The sequence below is a fragment of the Muscardinus avellanarius genome (assembly GCF_963383645.1).
Source record: "Muscardinus avellanarius genome assembly, chromosome: 10".
Lineage (NCBI taxonomy): Eukaryota > Metazoa > Chordata > Mammalia > Rodentia > Gliridae > Muscardinus > Muscardinus avellanarius.
Genome location: NC_137796.1, coordinates 481749 through 492693, shown reverse-complemented (window position 1 = coordinate 492693; position 10945 = coordinate 481749).

The following is a 10945-nucleotide window of genomic DNA, read 5'->3' as shown; positions in this document are numbered from 1 at the left end:
TGCACCGCACTGCACTCTCATAGCACAGTTTGTTATAAAGCTTTTACCTAAAATTTTAAACACAACAGACCTGCCCTAGACCCTCCTTCACGGCGGGGAAACGGAGGCTCCGTCTGCGGGTCAGTGCCGTCCTCTCCGCCATCCCAGGCTCCTTCAGGCCTGCGCCTTCCTGTTCTCCGCCCTGCAGTTGGCTTCCCTGCTCCCTGCTGCAGTCGTCCTCCCCCAGCCCATCTGACCCTTCCTCCAGGAAGCCTTCCTGGAGGCTGAGCAAAGGCCCCTGGACACCCTCAGCCATTCTGAAATTGTCTGCTCGCTCCTCTGCCTCCCCACCCAGCAGAAAGCGGGAGGCTCTCTCCTGGCCACAGCTGCTTCCACGCTAGGAGGCCGCACAGGTGGAAAGGGAGGTGAAGGCAGCAGCCAGGTGCCGGCTCCTGACTCCAGCTGAGCTCAGAACTTTCTGTCCTCTGGCAGCGACCTTCTTGCAATAGCAGCACAAGATGGTGCCACCTAATATGGATGGATACTCCCTCTCCTAAGGGAACCCAGACCGAGGTTAGGATTCAGCCAGCATGCCTGAAGCTGTGCTGAGCCTGGCTCCTGCGCCGCGGGGGGCCTCGGGACTTCACATTGATATAGTTAAAAATTGCCCAGAATGAAAACATGGTTTCGTTACTGTGGATATCAGTGACTCGGATTTTATCTTAAGTTAAGTAATGCTTTAAAGGGTTTTTTTTTTTCTTTGTTTGTTTGGTGGTACTGGGGTCCTGGAAACTCTTAATACCTCTGAGCTACACTCCCAGACCTATTTTATATTTTTATTTGAAAACAGGGTCTCTTAAGCCAGCAAGGCTGGCTTCAAACCTGAGTGATCCTCCTGGCTCCGCCTCCCAAGCATGTGCCACCACGCCCGGCAAGTTATAATCATTATTATTTTTTTTGCCAGTCTGTGTTCTTTTTATTTTGTTTGCTCACTTAAGCTCCACCTTCTGGATGTATCTCCACTGTTATTGTGGCTGACACTGGAGGGACACAGCCCCTAACAGCTCCAGGTCCCATGTGCTAGGGGAAAGTCAGATGGGGGCTTCAGGGTTAGATGGGGACATTCCAGAGAGAAACCTCATCTGGCCAGGAAGTTGGGTCTGAAGACAGGGCTGGGAAGCCAGGTGTGGTGCAAGTAATGTGGCGCACGCTTGTAATCCCAGCAAATGGGAGGCTGAGACAGGAGGATCGCAGGTTCGAGCCCAGCCTCAGCTACTTAGTGAGGCCCTCCGTAACTTAGTGAGACCCTGTTGCAAAATAAAGGATAAAAAATAAGGCTGGGGAGCCGGGGTGCACGCTTGTAATCCCCGCGCTTGGGAGGCTGAGACAGGAGGATTGCGCAGGTTCAAAGCCAGCCGCACTGGCTTAAAAGACTCTGTTTCCAAATTTTAAAAAATTAAAATAGGTCTGGGAGTGTAGCCCGGAGGTAGAAGGGTTTCCAGGAACCCCAGTACTACCACCACCAAAAAAAAAAAAAAAAAAAAAAAATAGGGCTGAGGGTATATCTTGGAGGTAGAATCCCTCTGGGTTCAATCCCCAGCTTCACACACACACACACACGGGGCTGGGGCAGGCACTGGGGCACCCCCTGGATGGACGTACTTCTGCAGTAGCAGTTTCTGGAGGGGTGTGAAGGAACTCATGCCTCTCCCCTGAGATTTGGCGCAGGGTTGCTGATTGGTGTCTGGCCCAGGGAGGCGCGGTTCAGCGTCCTGGGCAGCCCCTTGTGAGCAAATATCCCCAGACATGCTCTTTCCTGCCTGCAAAAGGAGCTTTCACTGGTGAATCTTGGTCAAATCCCAGGTTGGTGTCAGCTCCAACCACTGAGGACAGGGGACTGAGAGGAGGAGCACCCCTGGGTCCAGGTGAGAAGCAGCGGGGCATTTCCTCTTGTTGTTGGTTTGTTTTAGTTTTTGAGGCAGGGTCTTTGGGTCTGGCTGAGTTGCCCAGGCTGACCTTAAACTTGCAGTCTTCTTGCCTGTGGTGTATGCCTGAGCCTGAGCTCCATGTCCAGCTGCAGGATCCTTCTGGGGGGCCACTTTCAGGCCTGGTGTGAGATGGGCAGAGGAGCCTCAGAGGCTGGACCTAGGGCTCCAGCACCCTATCCTCCCGGGCAGGGAGTTTCCAAGACATTAGAGCAATCACAGTGGCTAAAGAACCCGGGCGTGGTGGTTATGCTTGTAATCCCAGCATCTGAGAGGCTGAAACCAGAGGATCGCGGTTTGCGGACAGCCTCAGCTACTTAGTGAGGCCCTCTGCAACCTAGTGAGACCCTATTTCAAAATAAAGAATAAAAAAAAAAAAACAGGGCAGGGAGTGTAGCTCGCAGGTAGAATGCCCCTGGGTTCCATCCCCAGACCCGCAAAAAAAAAAAAAAAAAAAAAAAATAGGGCAGAGGGTATAGCTTGGAGGTAAAATGCCCCTAGGTTCCATCTCCAGTACCACAAAAAATTTAAAAATTTAAAAATTAAAAAAATAAAGCCACTCTGGAAGCTTCTGGACCCTGCAGCCAGTGTGCAAATCCCAGCTCCACCTCCTATGAGCCCTGAGGCCCTCATGCACCATCTGCGCCTCAGTTTACAGAGCCCGGGTAATGGGGAGATGGCTGGCTTGCTCCTGGGAGCAAAGGTGTGTGTCGGAATGCAGAGCCTGAAGGCCCACCCTGGGCCACACCTGGCAAGAGCCCAGAGGCGCTGACCAGCCCCTGGTGTCTTATCTGGGCATGACCAGCAGAGGGCAGCAGTGGCAGAGGCCCAGGGAAGGCTGGAGATGCCTGCTGGCCCGTGTCTGTTGTCTGGGGTTTTACACTCCCCTTCTTCCTCTGCCTGGGGCTGTCTGCTGCCCGCTCCCAGCTCCTGCTCCTGCTCCTGCTCCTGCCCAGCCGTCATGAAGGAGCTTCTGTGTGTGGTGCTTTGGAGGTCAGGCTGAGCCGCCAGGCGCTCTGTATCTGGAAGGAATCTGCTGATGGAGCAGATGCCAGCAGAGATAATGGCCAGCCAGGGCTCAGCTGCCCTGGGCTCAGAGAAGCGGCCTGCCTCTACCTTAATGGTCCTTGACCCGGGTTGGCCTCAGAACTGCCCTGGGCCAGCAGAGCCCTGGCAAGGCAGAGGTGTTAGCCACATCTGTGTGCTGGGATGTAAAGTCCCCACAGCCTGGACCACGTGCGCCCACCTCAGAACAGGTGCGACCTGCGCAGCCAGAGACAAGAGCCAGGCCAGCACCGGGACGTGCTACTCGGGGTCCACCAGGCTGCAGGTCTCCACCGCCCCGAGAGGCAGAGCTGGGCCACCAGCGGGGTTGCTGGACAGGCTTTGAGAGGCCATGGTCTGCCCTCACTCTGGGCGGAGACGCACTGGAACGCATACAGCGGACCTCAGGGTCAAGGGCTTCTCCCTCGGGGGGCCCAGACGAGAGCAATCTGCCTTGTTGGAGCTGGGAAGACGGGCGTGAGAGCCTGTGCGGGGAGGCTGGCGGGGGCCAGGCCGGATTCCTGGGAAGAAAACATCCAGGCAATGTAAGGTCCTGAGGCTCTGGGTGGGGGAGGGCTAGAAACTATGGGTTAGCCGAGCCTGGAGGGTCCCCTGGGGTGTCCTCTATTGGGGTGGGAGTCCTGAGCAGAGGCTGGAGAGCAGGGAAGGATGCGTGTGTGTGCGCACGTGCGTGTTCATGGGGGTGAGTGCTCAGAGAACCAGAACCAGTAGACGTATGTGAAGAGCTTTATCATGAGGAATCACTCCTGTAGGGTGGAGGCTGGGTCAGCCGGAGGCCGGCAGCTGGCAAGCCGGAGGCCGGGAGCAGAGGAGGCAGCCCTGCTGGAGGCTGGCAGAGGGTCTTCTCTCTGACACCTGTGTTCTGCAGACCCGGGGCGGTCCCAGCCACATCTGCTTCACTCAGTGGAAAACAACCTGGGACACACCCAGAGCCCTGTGTGGCCTATCAGGCTGACACTTTTTGTTTTGTTTGTGGTACTGGGGTGGAACCCAGGGGCTATATCCCAAGTCCCCCCCCTTTTTTTTGCGGGTCTGGGAATGGAACCCAGGGGCATTTGACCTCCAAGATACACCCCCCGCCCTGTTTTTTGTTCTTTATTGCAGAGGGCCTCACTAAGTAGCTGAGGCTGTCCGCGAATTATGATCCTCTGGTCTCAGCCTCCCAAATGCTGGGATTACAAGCGTGCGCCACCACACCTGGCTCTGTGTGTGTGTGTGTGTGTGTGTGTGTGTGTGTGTGTGTGTTACTGGAGATAGAAACTAGGGACCTTCTACCTCTACCTCTGGGCTACACTGCCAGGCCTGTTTTTTTTTTTTTTTTTCTTTTTTCTTTCTTTCCCAGATCTGGGGATGGAACCCAGGGGCATTCGACCTCCAAGCTACACACCTGCCCTATTTTTTTTTTTTTTTTTGCGGATCTGAAGATGGAACCCAGAGGCATTTGACCTCTGAGCTACACCCTCTGCCCTATTTTTTATTCTTTATTTTGAAACAGGGTCTCACCAAGTTGCAAAGAGCCTCATTAAGTAGCTGAGGCTGTCCGCAAACTGCAATCCTCCAGTCTCAGCCTCCTGAATGCTGGGATTACAAGTGTGCACCACCATGCCCAGCTTTATTCTTTATTTTGAAACAGGGTCTCACTAAGGTGAGGAGGGCCTCACTAAGTAGCTGAGGCTGTCCGCAAACCGCGATCCTCAGGTTTCAGCCTCCCAAATGCTGACTGAAATTACAAGCGTGCACCACCACACCTGGCTATCCCAGGCTTATTTTATATTTTATTTGGGAACAGGTCTCACTAAGTTGCTGAGAGCCTCACTAAGTAACTTAGGCTGGCTTCAAACCTGAGTGATCCTCCTGTCTCAGCCTCCCAATTTTTTAATTTTTAAAGGTATTGTATGTAAGTATGTCTTTTTTTAATATATTTTTATTGGTGCATTGTAGTCAGTCATCACAATGGAATACACGATTTGTGAGGATATACAAGCACACATCATCCAATTAGCCTTTATCTACCCCTATCCCATTCCCTACCCTTCCCTCGATCCCATGCTTGATTTCCAAGCCCTATTTTTAAATTTTTTTAAATTTGGAAATAAGGTCTTGCTAAGTTGCTGAGAGCCTCACTAAGTTGCTGAGGGTGTTCTAAACCGGTAATCCTCCTATCTCAGCCTCCCAAGCACTGAGATTACAGGCATCGACCACCATGCCCGGCTCATGCTGACACTTTATCTGCCTGGGAAAGATGAGTCAGAGCTCCCTGGGCCTCCACTGCAGCCTCCTGAGAACTGGGAGCAGGCAGGGGTGGGAGGGTGCTCAGTTTACACAGGGTGGGTTTAAGAAGCTCCCAGCCTCCAGCCAGAGGTGCCGGGAGACAGCTGGGTTGGGGACAACTTTGGAAAGGATGTGGGGGGTTCCGCTGCATGGAGAGGCATTAAGTGGAGACAGGTTAGAACCCTGAGGCAGGCCACCTTGTCCTTGTGGATGAAACAGGAGAGGCTGGACCCTGGAGGACTGAGGTGGGCGCCGAGGAGCCCGGAACCGCAGATGCTCGGGGGAGGGAGCAGGGGTCCCGGGGCCACCGTGGGGCTGAGTTTCAGTGCAGGGGGATAGCAGAGCTTGATGGAAGAGTGTCAGAGATGCCAGTGTGGAATCACGCCGAGGAGCTGTGCAGCCGAGCCTGTGGGGCGGGGCCGGAGGGTGCCCCCTAGGACAGCAGACACTTCGCAGACTCCACACCCCGCTGGCACCCAGGGCTATCATGCTGCTGTCCCAGGGGGCTCCCTGACTCCCAAGGCCTGCACTCAGGAACCAGAGGTGTGGTCAGGGCAGCGGGAGGACAGGCGGACACGGACCATGAGGAGCGGTGGTTTTGCAGGGCCGGGTGGGGCACAGTGTCCTGGGCGCCAGGGCTGGAGCTTCAGGTGCCCTCGCCTGAAGCTGTGGGGCCAAGGTGTGTGTCAGAAGAGGGCAGGAAGCACCTGGGCACCCCAGCCTCCCTCCCAGTGCCTGCAGCTCTGGGTCCTAGGGGAGAGGAGTGGCCCGTCCTGTGTGTGACAACTGCTCCTTCTCCCTGTGCTGTCAGGACTGTGCGTGTTTAAAGAGGCAGGCTGCCCAAAAGAAAGCGGTTGGACCTGCCAGCGCTGCGGATACGAAGACCAGGGCTGCCCTGTGCTGGGCACGCCTCTGCAAGCCCGTGCTGCCCTCCGGCGCCTCTTTGTCCCTTGCCTGCACTTCCAGACTTGTCAGCTATAACCCAGAGCCCCGGGGCGGGCAGCAGAGGCTGAGTGGGGCTGAGCGGGGCGTGGGGGGCTTTCCGCGGTGCTGCCCACCTGGGCAGTAGGGAGCCTCTTGTAGTGGCTGTCTCCCCGCAGGAGAGCAGCACCAGGAGAGGCTGGGCCCTGCTGCGTCCTGCTGGCAGGTGCGTCTTGGGGCTATGTTGATCTGACCACGTCTAGTCCTCCCCTCTCCTCCCTCCTCCCCCTGGGAGGCTGTGCCCAAGGTGGAGAGCACTTCACCTGACAACCTCCCAATGGACTGAGGGTTCAGGGTAAATTTGGGGAACCTCAAGGTGCCTGGAGTCAGTGGGGATCCCAGAACCACCAGCAAATATGGGCTGGGTTAGTTCACCTGGCCTGCCCTGAGCCCTCCTCATCCCCCAGGCCAGGGCTCTAGGCTGGCTTGCCTCCCGGGCCCTGGTCTTGGGTACCCAGAGAAGGTGCCCAGCCCACGTGGGCAGGGTCTCTGCTGGGGTCCACAGGGTGGGTCGACTCACTCCAGAGCAAGAGCAGGCATGTGCCTGCCCCTAAGCTCTACCACTGTGAGACCCCTCTGAGACACCTCTGAGGGGTTTGAACTCTTATGACATCACTAGAGGGGGTTTGGCTGTTCAGGCCAGGGCAGCTCCAGGAGCAGATCCTGCGGCCAGGCCCAAGGACAGCTGGGGCTATGACTGGCCTCCCCTCCCGCCCACTGGAGCCCTCAGGGATCCCCCAGCCTCAGAGTGTGGGAGCCACTGGAGAGCAGCCAGGCTCCAGCTCTGCCGGGCCACCAGACCCTCCTCGATTTCGAAAGTCCTGTGGTTCTGCCAAAGGACATTCCAACCAAGATTGCTCTCCTTGTGGCTGGGAGTGGGGGAGATCAACCCTCCCCCAGCTCAGATAAAGGATCCAGGCCCCCAAGCCCAAGCCAGGCAGAGCCTGCTCCCTCCCAGGTCAGGGAGAGGCTGTGGCCCACTGCGAGCAGAGCAGGCCGCTCTGGCCAGACAGTCTGCCCTGGCCCCAGGAAATAAGGGGCCAGACAAGGTCAGTGGAGCAGAAGCAGGTAGGGCAGAAAGCCCCAGGCTTGGCAGGAGGGCGGCCCGCGGGACCCTTCCCAAGGAGCGCCCAGCCCCGACCCTCCTCCCCACCTCCTAACTCAGTGCTCCATCTGATGCTCCAGCCTCCTGAGACAACCCTGTGAAGGCTGGTCACCCGTTTTCCTCCCACCCTGGGACAGAGGAGCCCCAGGCCCCCTGGCCGCGCAGCCTTGTGGAGGGCTGGCGTGTCTTGGGACGAGAACCAGCTGACATGTGTGAGGCATTAGCCTCGTCCACGCCTTGGCGCAGCGCAAAGGCACCAGGAGTTTTCTTTTAAAGAGGTGGCTCTTTGCAGCTAGAGGCTCCGGAGCCGGCGGCTTGGTGTCCCTGGCCCGGGGAGCAGACTGGTCCTGGCCGCGGAGACTGAAGTGCCATTTAGAACCCTGATCCCGCCTGGTGAGTGCTGGGGGGCCCAAGAACCGGAGCTGGGCGCAGGCCAGGCTGTAACGAGGCACGCAGACAGCCCCTCTCCTGCTGGCCCTGGCTGGAAACACCCCCTGAACAGGGGACCGCCAGTGGGTGCCTACTGTATGCCCAAGGTGACACTGTGGGAGACCACGAGGGCTGAGGGGCTGCAGGCTGGGGCTCCAGGGTGATGGAGAGAGGGGACATCAGCCCGGGACAGGGGGCTTCAGGTGTCGTGTCTGGAGCGTGGGGGAGGGCCAGGGCCCCTTCGAGCAGGTTCAGGGAGCCTTGATGGGTGCTGAGCTGGGACAGTGTTGAGCCGTGGGGGGCCACAGGGGCTGTGCAGTCATCCTGGGGGAACCGGACCCTGGCAGGGATGAAGAGGGATGCACAGAAGCCACAGATTCCAGGTGGCTGCAGGGGAGGAGGGCAGTGCACAGGGACACGGTGGCCAGAGGTGCCCCCGACCTGGAGGCGGAAGTGCGAAGCTGGAGGGGCAGAGGCAGGCTGGGGCTTCACCCCTGAGCCTGGAAGGCGGAGGGGTCTGAGGTCCCCAGAGCAGACACCAGCCTGCTCTGCAGCCGGGAGAAAGGCGAGGCCACCACTGGGTCCCCGGCAGAGGGTGGAGGCCCAGCACCAGACACCTCACCACGGCACACATTCCTTCCTAGAGGCTGGCGTAGGCCCTGGACGCCAGAGTCCACGGTGGCCGCTGGATTGGAGGGCAGGTCTGCAGGCCCTGCGGTGTTGAGGGTGCCAGGGCAAGGGGACTGCAGGGGCTGGACACGCCTCGCCACCCTGTACATAGCCAGCGGCGCTGAGCGTGTGGCTCCTGCCCCGCGCTCTGAGCCTGCGGCTTGCATTCTGCCTTGAGAGAGGAGGGCCCCTGTGGGCACGTGGGTGCTTTCTGCACGTGTGTGTCTGTGCACATGTGTCCAGGAGTGGGGTGCACGGAAAGTCTGCGTGTGTTCATAAGAATGCCCGCACTCGACTGCACAGGTCTGGGGTGTGGTTGGGCGCTGGGTCTGATGATCCACGTGTCTGCGTGTGTCTGCTTGTGCAGTGGTGATGAGACAGGGCCTGCCGTGGATGGTGTTTACAGGGTGCGTCGCGTGTGAACAACCGCGCGAGTCTCTGCTTTGTGTGCCTTTGACTGTGTGGGGTGTTCTTGTGCTGGTGGGGCATGGAGGGGCGTGTGCACGCCTCTGTCCATATGTGCTCCTGAAGGGCGCAGGTGGGGGATCGCGGCGTCTCCAGCACCCGTCGCTGGTTGGCCTCTGGGCCTGGCCACCGTGGTCACAGGTGGCTGGCAAAGCCGTCACAGCATGGCGTGGTGGATGGCCCACGGTGGGTTCTGGTGGACAGCTCCTTCCAGCCACTGCCATGAGCCCGGAGCGCCGCCCTGGTGGAGCCTGTGAGGCGGCTGTGCGGTGGCAAAGGGCCCGCGTAGCTGTGCACAGGCTGCGCTCCGGGATGGTTCAGCTTGTCTTCATTCACGGTGCTCCTTCTGTGTATGGCAGGTGAGGCTGATTTTCCAGTTAATAACGCTGTGCTCTTTGGGTTTTGTTTTGTTTTTTGGTGCTGAGAGTTGAACCCAGGGGTGCTCTGCTTCAAAGCTACCTCCCTAATCCTACTTTAGTTTTTATTTTGAAACAAGGTTTCACTAAATTGTGGAGGATTAAATTGCTGAGGCTGGCTGCAAACCTTCCATCCCTCTGTCTCAGCCTCCCAAGCACTGGAATTACAAGCCTGCTCTGCCCCTTCCAGCTTACGCTCTGCATTTAAATTAAAGGCGATTCAATTCCAGGCATGCTATTCAGTGGTTGAAAGCAGAGTCTGAAAGCTGGGCCTGGTGGTGCACACTTGTAACCCCAGCATTCGGGAGGCAGGGACAGGAGGATCGGGGTTCGTGGCCAGCTACTTAGTGAGGCCCTTTGCAACTCAGTGAGGCTCTGTTTCAAAATAAAGAATAAAAAATAGGGCTGGTAGTGTAGCTCGGAGGTAGAGTGCCCCTGGGTTCCATCCCCAGTACTGAAAAAAAAAAAAAAAAAAAGCAGGGCTTGAGTCAAGGTGGTGCAGGGCTGATCCTGAGGAAGTGTCCCCCCGGCAGGAGGGTCAGTGCCTGGGGTCCCTGCCGTGGGAAACAGTCCGCTCAGGGGCTTTTGTACCAGCTGCCCGCGTATGGCTGAGGGCCCCAGCACGGGCAGGTGAAGAGGCATCAGCTCAGCCCATCTGCTAAGACCAAGCTGACCCGAGAGCTGAGGAGGCCGCTGAGATGGCCGCCACGAGTCACATGTGAGGGGACAGCTGTGGGGAGTATCCCAAAGACAGATGTGCAGCCACGAGGTTAGGGCTCCCCACCCTGTTTTGCAGACAGGAACACCAAATCACTAGTGTGGGAAAACGGCCCAAGTATTAGTCTCAGTCACTGCGCGATTCCCCAGGACTTAGCAGCTGACACACGGCACCATCCATCATTGCTGCAGGCCAGGAATTTCCCAGGCCCAGCCAGCACAGGACTGAGGTCGCAAGGGGTGGGGTAGGGTGGGAGGCCTCGGGCGGCCATGTCTGGAACATGCTGTCGGCCACAGCCAGGGAGGAGAACCAGGGCTGCCAGTGCTCCTGGCCCAGTTTCATCGCCCAGTGCTTCTCCATGAGGGGCCTTGCCGGCTCAGCACTGGCTCTCCCCGGCCTCACTATGGCACCCAGGGTGAGCGCCAAGAAGGACTCAAGACACTAGAGGACACCCAGAGCCAGCGGGAGAAGCAACCACCACCAGAAGCAACGAGGCGAGGTGGGGGTGCCCCAGATGCCCGCTACGTCGAGGCTGAGGCAGGAGAGTGGCAAGGCCAGGCTGAGCACCTTAGCAAGACCCTCAAGAAGCTGAGTATGGTGGCACATGTTTGTAAGCCCCAGACTTGGGAGGCTGAGACTGGAGGATTGCAGGTTCGAGGCCAACCTCAGCTACCTAGTGAGGCCCTCCGCAACTTAGTGAGGCCCTGTTTCAAAATTAAGAATAAAAAATAGGGCAGGGGGTTTAGCTTGGAGGTTGAATGCCCCTGGGTTCAATCCCTAGTACCAAATGAATAAATAAATAAATAAATAAATAAATAGGGCTGGGGGTGCAGCTTGGAGGTAGTGTGCCCCCAGGCTCAAT